The sequence below is a fragment of the Neofelis nebulosa genome, chromosome 6 (genome assembly GCF_028018385.1).
Source record: "Neofelis nebulosa isolate mNeoNeb1 chromosome 6, mNeoNeb1.pri, whole genome shotgun sequence".
In the NCBI taxonomy this organism is placed as follows: Eukaryota; Metazoa; Chordata; class Mammalia; order Carnivora; family Felidae; genus Neofelis; species Neofelis nebulosa.
The window spans coordinates 6,456,656-6,474,214 of NC_080787.1; the positions used below are offsets into that span (position 1 = coordinate 6,456,656).

At 47.9% G+C, this 17,559-nt stretch overlaps 5 non-coding genes across 5 annotated transcripts; 4 read left to right on the top strand and 1 right to left on the bottom strand.

The window, feature by feature from the left end:
- The first annotated feature begins 428 nt into the window (after positions 1–428).
- Positions 429–500, top strand: TRNAM-CAU (transfer RNA methionine (anticodon CAU)). Its single transcript has one exon. It is a non-coding gene; the product is annotated as a tRNA-Met (tRNA).
- Positions 501–1,625: 1,125 nt separating this feature from the next.
- On the top strand, positions 1,626–1,698 carry TRNAK-UUU (transfer RNA lysine (anticodon UUU)). Its single transcript has one exon. It is a non-coding gene; the product is annotated as a tRNA-Lys (tRNA).
- Positions 1,699–10,561: 8,863 nt separating this feature from the next.
- On the top strand, positions 10,562–10,633 carry TRNAD-GUC (transfer RNA aspartic acid (anticodon GUC)). Its single transcript has one exon. It is a non-coding gene; the product is annotated as a tRNA-Asp (tRNA).
- Positions 10,634–14,175: 3,542 nt separating this feature from the next.
- On the bottom strand, positions 14,176–14,248 carry TRNAK-UUU (transfer RNA lysine (anticodon UUU)). The gene has a single exon. It is a non-coding gene; the product is annotated as a tRNA-Lys (tRNA).
- Positions 14,249–15,660: 1,412 nt separating this feature from the next.
- On the top strand, positions 15,661–15,766 carry TRNAL-CAA (transfer RNA leucine (anticodon CAA)). Its single transcript has 2 exons — positions 15,661–15,698; positions 15,721–15,766. It is a non-coding gene; the product is annotated as a tRNA-Leu (tRNA).
- The last annotated feature ends 1,793 nt before the right edge of the window (positions 15,767–17,559 follow it).

Here is a 17,559-nt window from a genome sequence, read left to right on the forward strand (position 1 = left end):
CGTCCCAGCCTGCCCTTCTCTCTGCTCGAGCCGGGTCCCCACCCCATCCTTCCCCTCCCTCTGCCCCGCCCCTCCCCTCTAGCGAGCCCAGGCTCTGCCCCACGCCCCTTCCCCCTCCTGGGTGGCGCAGGTGCAGGGCGACCTAGTTTCGGGTCCACGAGCGCGCAGGTTATGGCGCGAGAGCTCCGAGCTTTGAACCCCCCGCCAGAACTCCACGCGGGCTCCCGAGAAAGGGCTGCGGACCCTGGGTTTTCTGAGTGTGTACAAAGGCGCGGACGTGTGAGGGATTCCCTGTGGTCGCAGGTCTGAGAAGGAAATGTGCGGTGGACCCCGAGTGGAAGGCGGTAGAAGAGCCGGCGGAGAAGAGAGTGTAGACACCCGAAAAGAGGTACTAATTAGTGAGAGTCTGGGCTGCTGTCACCGCAGGTAGCAGAGTGGCGCAGCGGAAGCGTGCTGGGCCCATAACCCAGAGGTCGATGGATCGAAACCATCCTCTGCTAGCGTGTTTTTATTCAATCTGCACATTGCCCTCTCCAGCTCCAAGATCCGCACGAACACTAAGGCCGCTCGTGACAGTGACACTACTACCTTACCTTTCTTGATCTCTTTTGGATCTTGTTGGAAATTGGCCATTATCAAAAGCGTGTCTTTATTAACATTTTTGACTCTCACCCCATACTGCGAAGGGACGCGTCATCCCGTTTATGGTCCCCGCGTCTTGGCCCCTGCCGAGGTGCGACCACGTGTCATGCACGCACGAAGACCTGCGGTGACAGAGGCCGCTCACGCGCTCGCATGCGTGCCTGGTCCGTCCCTCCCGTACACAGGACGGAGCTCAGGACCGAACGTGGAGGTAAAAACAGCAGGGCGAGGACGCAAGCGGACTCCCGAGAGTCGCTGGGGAGGGGGCGGTGCACTGCCCGGGGTTCACGTCCCTGCCGGGTCGGACGAGTGGGCGCAAGAATGGCAGAACTGGCAAAGGGAGGTCGGACAGGTGTGGGGGACACCTGGAGGGGTGGAGGGAAGGAACGTGACGGAAGGCGAGGAACGACTTGGACACTGCGGCGCGTCCCGGACAGAAGCCCGTCTTAGAAGAGGCGGTCGCGTGTTTGCCCGCTGCTCCACCCCCACAGCCCAGGAACCCCGAGGCCGAAGGAAAACACTGCTGGAAGCAACGGGAATTGAACCTCTGCCCTGTGCCGCAACCTTCGTTCTTTACCCAACGTTTGGCTCTCCTAAGTTTCCTCCCATTTTCGGAAGTCGCTGGTGGAACCCGCGCTTCCTCCTCGCGGTGAGCCGTGGGGACACCTGCGCGTCCACGCCCAGGCCGGCTCCGGGGGCTCTGCCTGCAGTCCTCTCCTGCAGGAATATTCCTTCCCACCAGACGGATCCCCCCTGTTCCCAAGCGACTTTCCTCCCACGCCCCCTGCAGTAAATACACCCAATACTTGTGTCGCGAAGAAATGCAGCGCTCAATGCCGTCGAGCTCAGCGGCAGCGCTGAGGCCCGGACTGTGTGAGCGGCGCAGCTGGGGGACGCCAGTGATCTCTGGAGTCACGGGCATCACTTGCACTTCTTGGAGCCCTTAGTCATTATATGCAGTGAATTAGAGCCCCTGTCGCGAAGCCTGGGTAGCTCAGTCGGTAGAGCATCAGACTTTTAATCTGAGGGTCCAGGGTTCAAGTCCCTGTTCAGGCGACCCGGCGCTATTTTATTTCAGTTAGGCCTACATTCTCTGGAACGGGGTCTCCACAACAGCCGAAACAGACCAAGGCATATCCTTGCAAGAGTTTACGTTTTTGGTCTTTCATTAATCACATTTGTCTGTTTTCACGTTCCTTTGACACGACTCATTAATCTTGGAGCGAAGCCTGTCAGGAAGGGAAGAGAGTCTTTGTGGTCTGTCTCCGAGGTGACACAGTTTGGGACAACTCTTCCTACACGGAAAGTTTGTGGCACCTTAAAAGTGCCTGGCTGAAAAGCCATATGCGAACACATTTTGAAATGGTCTTAGCTGCTTTTTTGTCTTTACATTAAAAAGTTTCGGTTCTTATCCAGGGATTTGGATTATGGTTAAAGGCCCTGATCGTGGGCTTTTAAGTGCGTGGTGTGTGTGCGTTAAACCACGGCCCTGGGAACCCAAGGTACTGAGAATTGACTGGTTTTCTAATTTTTTACGTTTTCAGTCTGACGACATGTAGTATAAATACTGCACTTAAGTTCATTGTGTTGGGTCTCTCCTTTTTTCCTTGTTATATTATTCATTTGAAATAATCAGGTTCATGCCATGTTGCATCTCTACCCTACCCTTGTTTATTTATTTTATTATCTTTGTAGGCACAGGGACGATATCGTTCTAAAAGTCAAAACCATGCAGAGATACTCGGAGAAATGTCACTCGCCTCAGCGGTTCTTTGGTTTTCCTTCCCTCTCTCTCTGCTCACTCCCACCTTCTCTCTGTGGGCAATCAGTCCCCACTCGGCTTATCCTTCCTGTACCTTTTCCTGAACAAACAAGCGGATACACAATTTTAAAATGTCCTCTTCTTTCCTAAAGAAACTATACCGCAGATGTTGATTGGCCCTTAATCTTTTCACTCACCAAAAGACCCTAGAGATCCCTCTATGTCAGTTCATCGAGATCTTCCCTGGTCTTACATTGTTACAGCCGCACAAGTACCCCGTTGGGGGAAAGTAATGCTTTATTTAACCACGTTCTTCTGTTTGGGCATTTTGGTTGTTCGCAGTTACAAATAATATGCGCACGTGTGTTTTCATTCTGTTGAAGGTAAGTTTTCAGGGGAGGTCATGAGGTTTGGGATTGTTGAGAGAAATGATCAATGCCTATGTGATCTTGTTAGGTATGCCCCAATTCCCCTCCATAATGGTTATATCAATTTGTATTCCCACCAGCAATAAGTAAGACTGCCTGTTCCCCATAGCTTTGACATACCTTTTAATTTTTGTAAATCTAATAGCAGAAAAATGGCATCTCACTTTGGTGTGAATTTGCATTTCTTTATCTGTTAGAGTTCGGATATACTTTTATATGTATAAGGGACTTAAAAAAATTTTTTTTAACACTTGTTTATTTTTGAGAGAGAGAGACAGAGCGCAAGTAGGGGAGGGCAGAGAGAGAGGGAGACACAGAATCTGAAGCAGGCTCCGGGCTCCCAGCTGTCAGCACAGAGCCTGACATGGGAAACCACAAACCATGAGATCATGACCTGAGCCACCCAGGAGCCCCTAAGGACTTTTTTAATATCTTAAAAAATTGTCTATTAACATCTTTTTACTATTTTACTATAAAGTTTTGGCTTTTGTTTCAATTGTTAATTGTTAATTAATTGTTCATTGTTTATCTCTATCTTAGACATGTTAACACAACAAGAAAACACTACATAACAGAATGGGGGGGGTTCATTTAAAGTAGTGATAACAGGAAGATAGAGATCCTTGCAATGAACTGAATGTTTGTACCACCCCCCCCCCAATTCATATGTTGAAATTCTAAACCCCAGTGTGATATATTGGGATGTGGGGTGTTTGGGACGTAATTGGGTCAGGAGGGTGAAGTCCCTGTGAATGACATTAGTGACTTACAAAAGGAACCCCGGAGTGCTCTCTAGTCCTCTTTGCCCTGTGAAGATACAAGAAAACAACCCGGAGGAGGGCTCTCACCAGACCCCAGCCACACTGGCACCACCAGTCTTGGATCTCCAACCTCTGGAACTGTGAAAAATAGATTTTTGTTGTTTATGAGCCCCTCAGTTCATGGTACTCTGTGAAACCCTTTGTCAATAAGAATGAAAACAAATACAATAAACGGTCAGTTGAAAAAGCCAGAATAATATCAACAAAATTAACAAACAAAAACACAAGGAAGAAAATGAGAAAAAATAAAGTGCAGAAAACAGTGTGGTAGAAAATAGAATAAAATCAAAATCCTGAATTTCTGGAAGAAAATAACTTAAGGCAAACTAATGGCTAATTTAATCATGAGAAAAAGGAGAAAACAGACCTAAGAAACACTGAAGGGAAATCAACATCGAAAACAAAGAGATGTCAACATTATAAAAATATTTTGCAAACCCCTTTGAGATATATTTGAAAACCTAGACGAAACAGATGAGTCCTAGAGAAATGCGGTTTACCAAAATCAAGACTACATCAGCAGAAAACTTAGACTATGTGCCATAAAACAGAGAACGTTATCAAGGTACTACTCCACAAAAAACCACGAGGCCCAAATGGTCTTGAGAAGAATTCTGCCAAATCTACAAACATCAGATAGTCTGAGTGCTACATAAATTATTGTAGAACATAGTACATGAAGGAATACTTTCTAATTCTTTTTATGAAGCAATTATAGCATTAATGTCTGAACCTAACAGTAAAAAAATGTACATGTGATGATCATGCATGAATATCAATCTGAAAATATTGACATTAGCAAACAGAGTCCAACACCATTCTGCCAGAGTGAGATTTAGTCCAGGAATTCAAGATTGTCCCATTTTTACGAAGTCCATTAAAGGATAAGGATATATCACATTAATAGATGTAAAGGGAAAAGCCATATGATATCTTCTGATACTGATGAAGGAGCATACGGCAAGGTGACACCCTCCAACCTCCCCCCCACGCCCCCACCTCTGCCCAGACGGGTGGGCTCTTTGTGACATTCCTCAGGCTCCCCTGGTTGCCCAAGAACCAAAGAAAGGGGAAAACAAATGGTTAACTGATAGAGATCACAGTCGTGCAGAACCTGAGTCTCCATCAATTTGTAAGTGTTTTCATGATTTACAAGAAAAAAGGCAATCTCCAGACACCTCTAGACTTAGTTTCCTGGAGCCCCAACATGCCCCTCCCCTCCACAGTGGTGTGGGGAACAAGGACAGAAGGAAATGGCAGAACTAAATTTCCTTAGAACCTGCAGCTCATTGACAAATTCTTGAGGCAGGCAGAGTATAACATTCCTCCAGGAACCCCTACAGTCTTAATGTTCATGCTTCGCTAGAGGGAAAACCACCTTAGCTTGACAATAGCCAGGCCTCTGGTACCTTCGGAGTCCTCTTTAGCATATGAAAGTCATTTTGGAAACTTCCCTTTTACCTTTAAGTCCCCCAACTCCCAAGTGTGTAATCAGTCCCTCCTCACAACCCCAGAGCCGCTCTTCCTGCCCACAGGTCCTGTCCCCATGCCTTAATAAAACCACCTTTTTGCACAAAGACGTCTCAAGAATTCTTTCAAGGCCATCGGCTCTGGACCCCCACCAGTCCAAAACCACATCGATACGGATACTGAAAAATTAGGTAAAATTCAACACCCGTTCCTGACTTAAAAGTTCAAGAAAATAGAAATTAATGAATACTTTCTCTGAACACACACACACACACACACACACACACACACACACATCTTGAAACCAGCAGTTTAAGCAGCTTATTTAACAGGAAACCACTACGGGCATTTCCACTAAGAATACAGCTGGTCACTACTCCCACTGCTACTCAATATTGTCTACTGGCAGTATTGGGAATGCAGTTAGATGAGAAATATCAGAGACATAAAATTTGGAAGAGGAGTAAAATGATCCCTCTTTGCAGAGGACCTGAGTACGCTTAGAAGACCCCAACATTCAACGATAAACATCAACCTACAAAAAAATTGTGGCACTCACGAATGAATAGACAAATAGATCAGTGCGGTCAAATACAAAGTCCAGAAATAAACCAAATCACATAAGGACATTTAGTCTATGATAAAGAGTGCATTTCAAACCAGAAGCGGAAAGATAGACTTGTTGATAAATGGTTCAGGAACAACATTCCTGGAATTGAAGAGAGTCGGGGTATTGCTCTCTGGACAAGGCTTTAGCTTCAGGGAATGTTGGGGCTGGTTTGATCTTCTATGCAGACCGCTCACTCGAACTGTCTCCACCATCAGCAATAAGGCTGTGTCACTTCTCATCATTTGTGTGTTCGCTGGAGCTACATTTTTCACTTTTCCTTTGCATTCACAACTTGGCCGACTGTTTGGCACAAGAGGCCTAGCTTTCGGCCTGCCCTGGCTCTCAACATGACTTTCTCGCTGAGCTTAATCACATCCAGCTTTCGATTTAAAGTGAGGTGCCCCACTCCTCCTCCCCTTGAACACTTAGAGGCCGTTGTAGGGCTATCGATCGGCCTGATTTCAATATGGTTGTATCTTGGGGAAAAGAAAGGCCCGAGAAGAGGGAAGGGGAGAGATGGGGAAAGGCCGGTCAATGGAGCTGCCAGAATATACACGATTATCGATTAATTTTGCTCTCGTATTTGGGCACGGTTCGTGGCACCCCAAAACAGTTACAATGGGAGCCTCAACGCTCATGGATCACAGATCACCACAACAAATATAATAATAATGAAAAAGGTTGAAATATTGTGAGAATTACCAAAGTGTGACACAAGGACACGAAGTGAGCAAATGCCTTTGGAGAAATGGTGCCAGCAAATTTGCAGGACGCAGGGTTGCCACAAGCCTACAGTTTATAAAAACAACAGTCATAAAAGCCATAAAGCAAAGCTCAAGAGAACAAAGTATGCCTACGTAACGTGTGAGTATGTTCCTAGGAGACAAAGTGTTGATTTGTCAGGTTACATAAATGTGTAACTATTGGAGGTAATGAGAACTGTTTTCCCAAAGTTGTAAAGACGTACGCCTGTCTTAGTCCCTTGTGGCTACTGTGACAATTTCCACAGACTGGGGGCTTCTAAACAACAGAAATTTATTCCTCAGTTTTAGAGCCTGGGAAGTCCAAGATCAAGGTGCTAGCAGCTTCAATTGTCTGATGAGAGAGAGCTTCCTCGAAGGAGCTCTTTGGGGTATCCTGAAAAGGGCACTAATCCAATTCAGTAGGGACTAACTCAGGAATTAGTCACCTCTCAAAGGATCCACTTCCAAATACCATCACATTGGAGGGCAAGATTTCAACCTATGAATTTGGGGATAATCAAACATTCAACCCATAACGTCTGCCCCGTCATAATTCAACCTGAGTCTGAAGGCCTGAGAACCAGGGAGCCAGAAGAAGATCCATGTTCCAGCTTTGAGCAATTAGGCAGAGGGCCGAAGTCTTTCTCTGCCCTTTTGTCCTATTTAGGCTCTCGGGTTTGGATGGTGCTCACCCATATTGGGGAAGGCAAATAGCTTTACCTAATCCCCTAATTCAAGTGCTAATTTCATCCAGAAACACCCTCACAGACACACCTAGAAACAATGTTTAGCCAGATATCTGATCCGGGCAAGTTCACACATGAGGTTCACCACCACAGGCTCTTTGGGCAAAGTATAAAGGGTACCGTGTATTCAAATCTTCTCCAACGGTTGTCACTTCTGTACATTTAATTTTTATCCTATCAAGTGGAAATAAGTTTGTTGAAGTAATGGCTTGCATTTTGGTATCACAGTGAGGTTGAATACCTCTACACATGTTTGGATTTATACACTTGAGTTTTCTCCCAATTCTGGTTTACTTATTTATTTATTTGACTGCCTGTTTTTCAATTGAGTTGATGTGCTTGACTTACTAACGTATGGGAGGTCTTGGTGCATTGTTTTCTTTTTCTCTTTAGTTTCTTGCAGTTCCATTATTTGAATTGCAGTTAACCTTTCTCCGCACAACTTGTGTTTCCATTTTAAGCTATAATTCAGTTACAAGAAGCTATTAATTTCATATGCACAAACCGGTCAAAGTTGTCTTGACCCTGTAGCATTCCTGTGTCGTATTTAACCAGTGTTTCCAATCTTTGCTGTGCGAATATACATTCTCATGATGGGGGTGGATCACTCACTCACTTGTGGGTGGATCCCCATCCTCTGAATTACTCTCTACATCAGCAGGGCTCAACTCCCCAGACTGTGTTTCCCAGGCCAGCCTCCCACCTGTCTGCAGCTTAGTTGCGCTGGTGGGAGATTGGAGCCCAAAAAAAGAGGGCGGAGCCAGGTCATGTCTACCCCTCTTTCTACCGCGGGCTCCGTAACCTGGAGTAGCCGCACGTTCTCCTTGCCTTCAGTTCACAGAGAACAGAGCTGGTGTGATGAGATCTCGGGTCTGGAGAATTCCAATTCCCCTCTCTTTCCAAAAGTAGGATGGTGCTTTGCCTTTCTTTTTTTGGAAGGGTTTGAGGGCACCCTCATACGTACAGAGCATTAGCTTTTTGAAGGTAAGTTAAATTTTAGTCAAATGCTGAGACTGGATGGTGAGGAGCAGAAGGGGAGGCCTCGCATGTCTGTGCTCCGATTTATCCATGACCTGGGCTCGTTCGTGCTTTCTAACACGAAGATGCTGGACCACGTGAGCTGCAGTCCTCAACTTACCTCGTGAGGTGACTTCTGGTTGGGTTGAAATCAGTGTTGGGCACTGGATGGAGATTAGAGGCGAGAAGCCAGAGTGAAAGTATTACTCGCCACTGCTTGGTCTCAGCTGTATCTCCTCAGGGCATCAAATGCCTTCGAGGGCAAATCTGCGGGGGTTTCAAGTTCTCCCAGAGAGCCAGGCCTTTTAGCCTGTGTGGCTTCCTACATTGATAGTCTCTGTCCCATTGACCACATCAGCTCTTCCATCATTAACGGAATTTTACTATATTACTATATTTGCTATACAATTTACTATATTACATTTCTATACAAATTATTAAATTCTATTAAAATTTACTATATTAAATTTCTCCACATTATTCCCCAGGATAGCACATACAGGTTCCTGGCTGATTCACATACTCTCTACTGAGAGCTTTAAATTTTGGTTGTGGCATTTATATCCTTGATCTTTCTAGTGTTCATCTTTATCCAATGTCATATTTCCCTCCACGAGAAAACTATATTTTTTTCCTCGCTCCATTTACTAAATAGCCTGAACTGTCCTCTGCCCTGATGCCGCCCCTCTCAATACACCAAATACTGATCTCCTGAGCTCTCTGTCCTGTTTAACCAATTTGAGGTTCTATGCCAATGTCTGTGATGTGACAATATATTCATTCCTGGAGTGTCTGATGAGTTCTGCAAGCTTTACAGGCGATCCTCTCCGTATTTGTAGTAAAAGTGGCCTTGCTATTATGGGCCCGATACACTTACATACAATTTTACAAAAAGCTCTTGGAAACCTTTTCAAGCTCTTGAAAAAGTTGTTGGGATTAATATTAGAATAATGTGGAATTCATAGATCGCTTTAGGGAGAAATGCTATCCTTGAGATACTAAGTCCCCCTATCCACAAAATTATATACTTCCCCATTTGTTTAGGTCTTTAATGTCTCTTTGGAAACGAGGCTATGTTGACATTTTGCCGTTTCTAATATTTTTGGAAAGTTTGTATGTTTGTGTTATCACCATCATTATGTCATTTAACAGCTTTGTCCTCCTCTTTTTACAATTTCCTTCCATTTTTATTGGAGCAACAGTATCAGACGACTGTATACTCTCCCTTCCCTTTCCCCACAACCAAACTCAGCAGTGCCTTTCCAGCTCTTAGTGTATACTCTGGCGCAGTCAACGGAGTTTATGCATAAATGCTTTATCTTTCATTCTTAATTGCAGCGGGTTAAATAGCACCCCCTGGAAATTTGTGTCTGTCCAGAACCTCAGAGCGCGACCTTACTTAGAAATAGGTCTTTGCAGATGTCATTAGTTAAATTAAGATCGGGTCATACTGGGCTGGGCTGGGCCCTACATCCAGTGGCTGGTGTCCCTATAAGAGAGGACCCACAGAGACACAGAGAGAGGCAGAGATTGGAACTTGGCAGCCAGAGGCCAAGGAGCAGGCAGGATGGCGCGGAGTCACAGGAGGCTGGGTAGAAGCCGGGAAAGAGTCTTCTCCAGAGCCCTCCTGGCGCTGGCATCTAGATCTCCCTCTGCTGGTCTCCAAAACTGAGAGGAACGCGTTTCTGTTGCCTTAAGCCAAACCTATTTGTAGAGGTTTGTTCCGAGGTCGTAGGACTCCCATTGCTTTTCTCTCCGGTCAGGACACACGTTCATTTCAGTCATGCTCATCCAGGAAGTGTGTCTTCGATTCTTTGCTCCCTGGAATTGCTACAAAGACCACCTGGGAAGCCCCCTCTGGCTCTGGGCTGGAATTTCACTGAGGAATATTCCTAACGGTGGGATTTCCACCGCTAAAAGGCTATTCACAAATAACCCACTCGATGCCAGCGCTGCAGAATCTGAGATTAGATTTTAAGAGTAAGCTCTTCTCCGTACTCCGTGTACAAATTCACGCACAACACAGACGATTCTCACCGTGGCGAACCGAAGCAGAGGAAGTCCGTCTAGCTCGGCGGTCCTGCTGTTAAGGAGCATTTCTGTGCCAGAGTGATAATACTGTGCACGGCAACGTCTGATCTCCTGCGGACTGTCGTGTTTGCATTTTCCAGGTCACACCGGGAAATCTGTTCTCTTGGATTTTATAACAAATCTTTCCTGTGAAGATGGGCGCGTCTCTCAGGAATCCCGTGCGCAGGAAAGGTCAGGACCCAGCGTATGAATTCCTCTCTATAGGAGAACTTTCCGGGAATCAACGCGCCCTCCTCGTTAGTATAGTGGTGAGTATCCCCGCCTGTCACGCGGGAGACCGGGGTTCGATTCCCCGACGGGGAGACAGCAGGTGCAGCTTTTGGCCTCGCCCTTTTGAGAGCAGCAAACTTCCGGGATGGGCTGGGCTCCCGGGGGGCTTCCTGCTTGGATTCCACCTCTCGTTTTAAGGCAATTTCCGTGTGGGGGCTGATCGTTGCACCGGGCCGCTTTCCCTGGATGCGAAGTGCGCCCCGGAAATGCTCCCAGATGTTGAGCTGAGAACTTTGAGCTGCAGACGTCGCAGGCGCGAGTGAGGTGTGTGTCCAGGCACGCGGGGCGGGGGGGGCCGGGGGTGGGGGGTGTTTGGGCGGAAAGGGACGGGCACCTGCCGGGACAGGTGAGGCGACGGAGGGGCCTCCCCGGAGCATCCAGGGCGTAGGGCCCGCGCTCGGGGACGAGGAGCAGGTGGAGTCGAAGGGGCAGGTGAACGCGCCTGCGAACCGGTGGCGCACGGGCTCAAGCCCAGGTTTGCCGGTGGCGGGACTCGAACTCCCGGTTCCCTGCAGCAGCCGGAACCTGGGCCGCGGCAGGCAAGGACTGGCGTGCCTGGGGCCACCCCCTTACCTGCCCCGGAATTATGTGTCCGTTGGTCTCAGCGCTGGGCAATAAAACACCTGATCAAAATCGCTTTCAGACCGAATAGATTAGAAAAAAGAAAAACGGAAAGTCTACACGAAGTAGCAATTCCCAGCTGCTCTGAACTGAAACGGCGGGAAGGGACGAGCTCCGATGGAGCTGGCGAGAAAACGAAACAACCCAAAATATTGTTAAGACAGAGGACCGGAAAACACAAGCTCCTTGAATCACCTAGAGATGTGCCTGAATTTAGGCCGCATCCCTCCACAGCGGGTGCTGTCTTAGGGTATTTGCCCCTCACCCCCCTCCCTGCACCTGTACATTTAGGATAACAAATTCTACCCCATGACTCTTGAGGAGATTAGTAAATGAGTAATTAATGGGAAACGGGTTAGCAATCTATAAGACAGTAATACTTGAGATTATCTTTCCTATGGGGCAAAATGTATTGGAATTTTTGCTATGGACAGACATCAGTTGCATTATGATCAACTATCTACAAGCCAGCCTCTACCATACAAAACTCTGGAATAGTTTAATAAATAGAAATTCAGTTAAAGGTGCACACTCAGAACCAAACAATTTCCAAAAGTCCGGCAGACAATGTCCAGCACTTCACTGAAAGGACACCCAGTAATTTTCTGTTGCCTATTTCCAAGACTTTGACGGTTTTTCCGACACATGTGACTCTTCACACTCTAAGGGGCTTTGGGACTACCCGCATATTTTGTCAAATGCAGATTGTCCTCCAGTAGACATAGTGTATGTTCGGGGGTTCTGGATTTTCTAACAAGGTCTCTGGCGATGGAGACCTTGGTCTTACACGAACCACCCTTGGCAAAGCTCTCAATGTACATAGAAGTTTGCTGTACATTAGAATCACCTGGAAGTTTCTAAAATCCCTGATGGGGGGGTGGGACCCAGGACTGATGAAATTAGAATGTCTGGAGGTGGGAACCAGCCCTCAGTAGGTGTTGGAAATTCCCGGGTGATCTCAACAGGCCTTGAAGTTAGGGAACCACTGCTCATTTCTCTGTCATTAGTTATTCTGGTTATGTTACTAACATCGTCACATTTTTATTGTATTTCATATAAAATGTAAACTATTTGTATGGCATTAAAAAAAGCCCACTAGTGATGCAGCATAGATTCTGTTGTTACCACCTTTCATGTAACAACGACAGCAACCTGGTGTTTCTCCTCCAAATCATGTAGTCACTACAGTGCGCAGTGGGGACGGCGTGTTTTAATTCCGCCCCACTTTGCCTTTAGAGACTGGAGGTGACACGTGGGGGGAGACAGAGAAGGAAGCAGAGAAGAGACCAGAGAGAAAAGGAGGGGAGGCAGCGGCGAGGTGGAGAAAAGGAAGGAGGGGCGAGTGAGCAGAAAACACCTGCCAAAAGTGGGGACGAGGGAAACGGTCTTTTCCAGCTGGAGAAGCCTCCGAGGTGGGCTCACCGCCCTTCTTCCGGCCCCGAAGGACCTGGGACATCCCAGTTACAAAGTGCAGGAAAAACTCGACAGGGGGCAGCAGACTCCCTGGCAGGTGCCCTGTCTTGTCAGCTTGACTCCAGCTCCTCCCCATCTCCTCCTGGGCTTCCTCCTTGGTCACCGCAGCCAGGGGACACAGCTGTCCCCGAGTTCCTGCGGGAACCTGGTGTCCCGCTCTGCCTGGCCTGTAGGAATACCTGATCTCCCAGGGCCCCTCTGCTCTACCCTACTGCCTGCTTCCGGCAGTCAGTGGCGGACTCCAGCGAAAACACCCCCAAATGGAGCCTGCTCTTCGAACTCGACTTTTCTGGTTCATTTCCCGTGTATGTGCACATAAATCAGCTTTCAGCAAATGCACAGTGTGGGGGTTAAATGATCTGCTCAGTGATGACGGGCTGTGGCACCCGTCCAAGACTCTAGGAAATTGGTCCACACTCTGGGGAGAGCCCGAGTGTCCCGGAAGCTGTGGGTTCCTTCCGCTCATCTGGGAGATCTCAGCCTTTCTCCGACTGAATTAAGATTCAAGAGCAGGCCAGGAACTCAACCTGGAGAACAGCAGACTTCGGATCTTTTAATGAGGAGTTGTTTGACATCTTTATGTCAGGCACACCTAGATGGGGAGGCTCCCTGTCGCCCTGTCAGGTGTCCAGCCGAAGGAAGGGAAGCCGGTACCACTCTCCAGACACGTGTTCTCCTGCGGGGGTATCACGCGGTGGAAACGAGGAACACAGTGATGAAGCAAATGCACTCTTGCTTTGCACACACAGTATCCACCAGGTGAAAACCTTGACTTTTTAATCAAAACACCATCTAAGGACTTACCAAAGCCTATGGCACCCTACAGAGAACAAATGGAAAGAACCTCCTTTCCAGAGCTTCTACACATGATTTAAACCCCAGGAGAAGGGGAGTAGCTTTCCCTTTTTAAAGATTTTGAATGTAATCTCCATACCGACATGGGGCTCGAGCGCACAACCGGGAGACCGAGAATCGCACTCCCTACCAACCCAGCCGGCCGGGCACCCTGGGAGGGGCAGCTTTTTCAACAAAAGCACCAAGCGGATGGCGAACACGATTTCAGGATGTGTCTGGATTTCAGTTCTTCACCTCCGTGTTGCAGAGCGGGGCAGTAGCCGTGCACTGGCGTCTGCTGAACAAGCTGGGGGACGCCCAGGGATCAAAGCGACCACAATGGTACCCGGACAGGATCTAATCAAACTGCACCCGCCTTCTGGACAGTCACCCCCACGTTGTGCAAGGGAATTTTAAAAGGGCACATCTCATAGTAATTCACTCAAAAGTTTTTTGTTGTCTTTCTTCCTGTCGCCCACAATTCTACGTTCCCTTGCAAAATCTAGGAGTGGCTTAGTTCGCTCTTGGAAGGAATAATTAAATAAGGCTAGATTGGGCCTTCACGTGGGCAAAGACAACGAGTTCATGTGGACCACGTGCAGGTTCCCCTTCCACATGTGGCTGGGGGGAAAAAAAAGCTCAACTGCCGCCTGAACAGGGACTTGAACCCTGGACCCTCAGATTAAAAGTCTGATGCTCTACCGACTGAGCTACCCAGGCCCTGGGAGGGCAGGGCTAACTTGTCTTATAAATAACTAAATTCCGTGCAGAATTCGAACTACCAGGAAGAGAAGTGACCTAAGGTTCCAGGAACTACCAGGGCCCCCCAAAGTGTGGCTCACCGACCCGGGTCATCTCATCCTTAAGCAGACCGTGTAACCGCCACCCTGGACATTCTTTAAAGAGCCGGTTAACGCGCACAGCTACAGGGAGAGTGAAGGTTCTTCCTGGACCCAATTATTGCCGAAGGGGACTCGCGGTTTGGGGCAGAAGGACCCTCGGACACACTATTTCCTCCTCAGGTGCTTGCAGAGCGGACGCGCGGGCTCCCTCCCCTACCGGTGGGGGAAACCGGGACGAGGCTTTTTTAGGAACTGGAACGACTGAAGGGCATCCTCAAGAGAACGCAGGGAAGATGGAGAGGAGGAGGGTTTGACCCTGACACAACGCAGGGGGATTAAGCCTGGCTGTCCCCTGCGGGACTGTCCCCGTAGTTTCGGAAATGGAGGGTCTGGGTTCTTTAGGGCCGGGGGGTGGGGGTGGGGGGTGCAGGGCCGCCTCCAGCTTTGTCCCTCACGTTGCATCGCGAGCCCCAACTCATCCCAAGACAGGAGTGAGCGGCGGGTGAGGAAACAGTGCTCGTGGTTCGTGATTTAGCGGCTCGCGAGCACCTGCAGAGAGACCCGGGCGGGGGGGGGGGGGGGGACAAATTCCCACCCACCCAAAGGAGGCGGCAGCGCCAGCCCCGGACTACTCACCTACTTCGAGTCAATACTTCCGTTACCATTAATTTAAGGCATTATGTTTGGGCTTTTCAATTCATGAAGACAAATGCCACTTTGACCAAATATGAGGAAAATCATGCGTCAAGTTCACGCAGTACCCACGATGCCAACTCCTACGAAGTCGTGTGTACGTGCTATTTTGTTACAGAAATGACACCGAATTTCAGGCATTAAAACTAACGCGACAAACCTATGCCTGGGGGAATAACATTTAATCATTTCGACTTGACCGAAAAAACAATCCAGCCGCCGCTGACTCTTCGGAGGACACTTCCAGGTGGGCCGGGGCAGGGGGCGCTAAGCCCTGCTCTCCGGGTCTCGCGGCACCTGTTACCTTCTGAACTTAACCGTGGGGGGAGGGGCGTGAGCCCCGCGGGAAGCCGGGGGAGGAGGGCTCTGCGGCCCGCGCTTTCCTCACCCCCACCCGGCGGGGCGGGGGCGTCCCCCGGGTCCCCCCGGGTGTCCCCAGGTCCCGGCTCCGGCTCCGCGCGCCTCAGCCCCCGGGTTCCGGCAAACTCGCCTTTCGCCTCCGGCATCGCGCAGGCGCAGTGGGCTGGCGCTCGCCGCGCGGAGTCCGGTTCCCTCTGGTGCGTTTACAAGCCGGTTAGCGGCCCGCCTTTCACGGGTGTCAGGATGGCCGAGTGGTCTAAGGCGCCAGACTCAAGCTTCGCTTCCCGCGCTCGGGGCTTCTGGTCTCCGCATGGAGGCGTGGGTTCGAATCCCACTTCTGACACGCTCCCGTTTTAGTTTCAAAGTCTGCAACTTTACGTGCCGGCCGTTTTAGGCAGCAAGAGCGGATCTCCCTCTTTCTCCCTATTGCGGCCCGCACTTCACCCTTTTTAAGTCGGTGGGCTTGCATGTCTTTCTTCCTCTGCCGGTGCTTCCTTCGTCCCTCCTTTCTGTTTCTTTCTTTCTCCTTCTGTGTGGAATCTCAGTAATACATCAGTATTAAAATGTAGGTCTTACAACACGGATGAGGTGAGGGTTCTAAGTTCCTGCCTCCAGTATTTGAACTGCTCTGTGACGGGCAGGGGCAGGGGCACCCTCCACCCCTCCACCCTTCTGCGTGTCCCTCCTCCCCACTGCCCTCGCCTCAGCCTCTTTTTCTTCTCCGACCTTCCTCTTTCCTCCCCTGCACACTTTCTCCCCATCACTTCTCCCTGATGGTCAGGGCGTGGGCTGTGGCGTGAAGAGTCTGGATGTGATGTATTCTGTGGCATCAGATCAGCGAGACATGAGAGGCAAAAGGGTTAGAACAGTGATCCTCAACCAGGGGTGATTGGCACCCGGTGCCACCCTCCGTGGACCCCCGGTAATGTCCGCAGATACATCTGATGCTGTATGTGTGTATATTTAAATACATACATATAGAGATATAGTAAGGTTCATTTAAAAGGCAGTATACAGGGGCGCCTGGGTGGCTCAGTTGGTCAGGCGACTGACTTCAGCTCAGGTCATGAACTCACACAGTTTGTGAGTTTGAGCCCCACGTCGGGCTCTGGGCTGACCGCTCAGAGCCTGGAGCCTGCTTCAGATCCTGTGTCTCCCTCTCTCCCTGCTCACACCCTGTGTCCCTCTGTCTCTCAATAGTAAATAAACATTTAAAATTTAAAAAAATAAAAATAAAAAACAGTATACAAATGATCAAAAATATGAGATAGTCATTTTTAATTGATTTATTTGTAGGAAAAGAATATACAATTGTGGGATGAAAATACGTGCAAAAGAGCAAAATTTGATTTTTTTTCCTGCAAAATTATCAAGTTATTTGTACCAAGTTAACCGAAGTTCTTTCTGAATCGCCAAAATATTCTGTTGCCTCTTTGTACTCCTGGTATATTTTTAAATAATTTGAAGACTATCTACATATTTTTAAGTTCCCAATAGTCACTGTTATTATTGCTGTGGATTTACATGTTATCTGTTAAAAAAAAAAAAACAACTATGCCTCATTTTTACAAAATTCTGACTTATATTCATGTTTTGTCTCTCATGACAATTCCTCTTGACTTGATTTTCACAAATGTAGGCCCTAACTTCAGAATAGTAAAAACCACGAAGATGTCTTTTGTGCCTAACTCCTTCAGGTTTTCTAGAATGGCCTCCAACTGACAGAAAGATTTGTTCTTCCACTTTAAAAAGGAAGAATGATAGAAATAATTAGGTTTGCTTTGTCATTTTTCAGACTTGGACTCAGAAGTATTGTGAGAATTCTTTTATTTACCAAATTTAGGATTAAAAAAAAGACTAACACTGAAAAGAGAACAGTCTTCCTGGGTCAATTGTGTATGAGGGTGTATTTTTATTTCATAAAAATAAAGTAAAATACATAAATATAAATACATATCAATGATCTTTTATTTCTCAGCTTATAGAAAACGTAGTCATATTCAAACATAAAGATAGGTATAAAAATTGTGTATAAAGTGATTATCAGTCAGTCGGGGACAATTATAGTACATACACTTCACGATTAAAACAGAGGTCCTCAGTGTTTATGATAAGTTGCTACTCACAGGGGAATAT